Source organism: Nilaparvata lugens, chromosome 9 (assembly GCF_014356525.2).
Source record: "Nilaparvata lugens isolate BPH chromosome 9, ASM1435652v1, whole genome shotgun sequence".
In the NCBI taxonomy this organism is placed as follows: Eukaryota; Metazoa; Arthropoda; class Insecta; order Hemiptera; family Delphacidae; genus Nilaparvata; species Nilaparvata lugens.
In genome coordinates, this window is record NC_052512.1 from 2158372 (window position 1) to 2163301 (window position 4930).

Here is a 4930-nt window from a genome sequence, read left to right on the forward strand (position 1 = left end):
TTTCTTCTCTTCAATACTATTTGCTAAAGTCATACTGCTATGAAATCTCTTTTGAATCCTTGATTGGTTTGGGAGCTTATAGTGGGTTCGTTCATTCAAATGCACAGATTATTATCATTATTCAATTGTCACCTAGTTTAGCAACTAGCAACTACGAGCCAGGAACTACAATGGTAAATATTAATAAAATTTAACTTCAGGCTTATTAAACTAATCAAAACTAATAAATAAAATCATGTCACATCTCAAATTTTCAAACAAAACAAAGTTATTCAGCAATCAATTCAGGTCAAGAAGGCATATTCAATTTTTAATTTCAATACTTGGGAACTTGCTAACTTGCTGCAACTACTGTAGGTTTGGGCCTCGGTCATTCTATGAAACTGAATTTTGAGCTATATAAGAAAACAACAAGAGTTTGGCACTAACCATTTTAACAATATTCAAACTTGTACTCTTCAGAAACACTCACATACGATTTAAGAGAACTCACTATATTTGAACTCACAGGCACAAATAATTTCCTGATTCTTCTCCTACTAACTCTATAAAATTTGATTTCCTATTTATATAGATAAAAATTACTGATAACTGAAATTTGTCCCTCTGAATGGAAATTGACCCATTCAGAAGACCGAGGCTTGCACACCGTTACACGATGTTTTTCCGGTTACGTCTCAATTCGGACTGTGGCCTTTTCACTGAAAATTATTCCCCTTCCACTAGCGTTGAGCATAACGTTCAGTGGAAAAGCCAAAGCTGCAAAAAAATCAACGTTTGTACAATTCCCAAATACAGAAGCTTTTTCGACATGAAATTGAAATTTTATTTGAAAAATGCTCGAAAATTGCTTTAATTTCGACAACTAAGCAACAAGTTAGCAAATTCAATAAAAACATGGTCAATTCTCACACTAAAAACTCAAGGTTCAACACAAGGTAAAAATCAAAGTTCATTCAGTTCAATAACCTGCAAAAGAATATAAGATACACAGAAAAAACAACTACAATAAAATCCACTCAATATCACACTATTACATTTTTCAACAATATAAGTATGAAATATTCACAATACAGACAATTAAAACTTACAAAACTACAATATGAGATATCCAAAAACTGTATAAAGATTTCCCTTTTGACACTGCCAACTGAATGAAATTTTGTAAGTTGTGATTACAGTAGGAAAGAAATTCTTGTTAGGATGTAGTAAGCTTAATGAGCTCACCCATCATCTTTCGTTTATCATCACTGCTCATATATTTTCTATGATATGCACAACCATTCTATAGTGAGGTCCACGTTATAATGGCAGTGGATAAAGATAGCAAAACAACGTTGCCGATCCTCTGTCTTGTCAATGCCTTCTATAGACGGTAGCTAATACAGGTTTACTGATATAATATTAACTGTCAATTCTTGTTTAAAATATTCAATTTTATTTTATTAAGCACGAAATTATATTTTCCAATGATTTCATACTGAATTTTAATGATGAAGATGAAATATTTTGTAAATTTATTATTAATTCTACATTGTTAAAAGACGATCTGGCAACAAGCAAAGCGAGAAAAAGATAGCGCTATCTGTTTTGTTGAATGATAGACAAGGATAGCAATACCATTGCTAATCAAACACTGCCATTAAAACGTGGACCTCACTATAGGAAGTTGAGTGGTCGCTGAAGAGAATCAATTATTATTGTTTGTAAGCAGGATTATACCAGGGTCATCTTTTTCAACCTCCGATCTCATATCATAAGACACAGATGAGCGATAGGGGGGCAACTTTCACAGAGCTGAACAGTTTAATTTCATTCCCACCAAACGCCCTGTGATCGATGCGGCCGGATCGTCAATTTGTGTCGAGTTATAGAACCACAAACATGCCCGCCTAACTTGAGTCTGATACCAAGTGCTAGTTACGTAGCGTTATTAGTTTTTGCACGCAAAATGCAGAAGTTCAGCATAAATCTAAAAAATATTTTCATAATGTGTGGTTACCGGAAATCAGATGCATTTATTTTGCGTACCAAGTACTAAATGGAGTAACGTGAGTAATCAAAGTATCGTTTGTATTGAATACGGTAAGTAGTGAGGGATAATGACTGCATCAAGTAGACGCTTAATACCAACATAACGATATCACTGAAGAGAGAAAGAAACCGAGAATTAACGGGCCGTTCGTAAGATTTAGAGCCAAGCCATATGAGGCGTTTTTCAGACGAGTCGACAGGGCAGGAAGCTCTCAGATTGACTGATTGGGTAGGCGTTCGGAAATCAGCAGATAATTAGCCAATCGGTGCTCATTCCAAAAGTGTGCTCATTCCATTGTCCTAAAAAATCACATTTAGTGGGTGGGGCTGGCCCCACCCACTCAACCGAATGCTTTCGAAATGATGCCAAAAATGTGCTCTTAGAATATGCACTTTAAAAAAATGTGCTCATTCCCTTGTCCTAAAAAAGCCCCTGAAAAGGGGCCAGCTTCAAGCCAGCCTCACCCACTCAAGCGAATGATTTGAGAGTGGTACCAAAGAATGTGCTCTCAGAACATGCACTTTAAAAAAAATGTGCTGATCACCCTCACTGTGAAACCGAGAGTTTAATAATGACGAGGGGGGTGGTGGTGAACAGTCTGAGCTTAAGTGAAGCTTAAATGGCTACTAGTGAAGCAAATCTTAAGAACAAGGTATCTAATGAATGTGCTCGTTATGCATTTTCAGAATATGAAGTTTTTAAAAAAATGTGCTCATCTCCATTAAATTGAAATTGGACGAGTTTCTAAAGTTGTTTGGCGGGGGGCGTCGTGGTGAACATTCTAACCCTTATATCATGGCTTCTAGTGGAACAAATATTAAGAACAAGGTATCAAATAAATGTGCTCGTTATGCATTTTCAGAATATGCAGTTTTTAAAAAATGTTCTCATCTCCATTAATTGAAATGGACGAGTTTCTCAAGTAATAGCGCGGGGGGAGTGGTGGAACATTCTAATCCTTAATTACTGATGTAATTAATGAGTTCTATAAAGCTTTACCACATTGTTGGAGAGTATATTTGTTGAACCTTCTAAATAAGGTTTTCAATAGTAAATAATACCACATGAGTGGTGCAAGATACTAATGTTGTACTACACAAGAAAAGAGATCCCAATGAGCCTAGCAACTATAGAATTATTATCCTAATTAATACAATTGTGAAAATTCTTACAAGAATAGTTGAGATCCGTTTGTCGTTGTGGGCGGAAAATAGCGGTGCTCTTCCAGAAGGACAAAGTGAGTTTAGAAAAGATCGAGGCTGCATTGATAACATCTTCGTCTTACACTCAATACTATTTCAAAATGTAGAATTCCGACATAAGACTATCTATGCATTATTTGTGGACTATGAAGCCGCATTCGATGGAGTACCTCATTATGATCTGTGGTACAAGTTGGGAAGGGTGGGAGTGAGTGGTAAGATTATAAGATTCCTTAGTCAGCTTTACAGACAGGCAGAGCTGGTCCATATGAATGTATCTATCCCAGTAGATAGAGGCGTTTTACAGGGGGATTCTATCAGTCCACTTCTCTTCTCTTTGTATATTTCAGACATAGAACATTACTTTAGAGAGAAAGGTTTATCTGGCATACCTATAGATGATTCCACTGATGTTCTAATTCTCTTGTATGTGGATGACATTGTCATCCTTGCAGACAGTCCTTCCGACATGAGAAACAAAATAAAATGCTAGGAGGATTACTGTGAAAGTCTGAAATTGAGGGTCAACATTTCCAAGACCAAGATAATTCCATTTCATAAAGGAAGGTTGAGAAAAAACAGACCCTTCTATTATAAGGGCGATGAAATAGAGGTCTGCAATAGATATAAATACTTGGGCTTGGAGTTTAGCTCTTCAGGTCGTTTCAATGTACACTGCTCATCTATAATATCCAAATCCAAAGGTGTCAGCGAAGTAATGCTACAGGTTTTGAGAAACGCTCGTTCGGATACATGGGATAGCAAAAATGAACTGTTTGAAGCAGTAGTCCTTCCGACGGCGGTGTATGGGGCGGAAGTATGGGGCTTGGCATGTGCTGAGCAAGTAGAGAAAGTTCAACTCTGGTTTTTCAAAAGACTATTGTTTTTAAGCTCACGTACACCGAGCTGGGTATTACGTTTGGAGACAGGAAGAGTAAAAATAGTTAATTTGATCATCTTCAAAATTTTAACATGGACTAGTACAGCTTTTTATGTCACGGTGACATGTAAAATTACTCCCCCATATACAATCAATGATATTTTAGTAGCTTTAAATCTGTGTTCTTGTTATTTTTAAGGAGTCTACATCAAACCATTTCATTTCAATAGTGTTATCCAGAATTCGAAGAGGGGTTGATCAATTGTGTTGATGTTGTAATTGTAATTTATGTATTGTTAGTGTACAACTCTTTGTATGGGGCATGGCCCTTATGACAAATAAAGCTTATTTATTTATATCATGGCTTCTAGTGGAACAAATCTTATAAAAAAGGTATCAAACAAATGTGCTTGGTATGAATTTCAGAATATGCAGTTTATAAAAAATGTACTCAAATTATCTTATCCCCGAAATTTATAGACTGACGTATAGCCGCCAGCTGTAAAATATAAACACGACCTGAAAGATAAAGAACCTTAAGGGTTGAAAGGTGAAATAACTGAATATAACATGGTATATCATTCTAAATATAAGTATATCAGAATTTTCAAAGTTAATCATTATTTTACAGTTTTAAGTAATTAGTGAGTGTTATTTTTAATTCAATTTGGTTTGTAAACAATCTAAATTGGAACTTTTCTGTTTTCAAATGTTTGGACTGGAAATTGGACCTGAATTCAAGTGTATGGAACATAACCTACTTTTTGGACTATTTATAGTGTATGAATCAAAATTCGGGGAAGAAACAGTTTT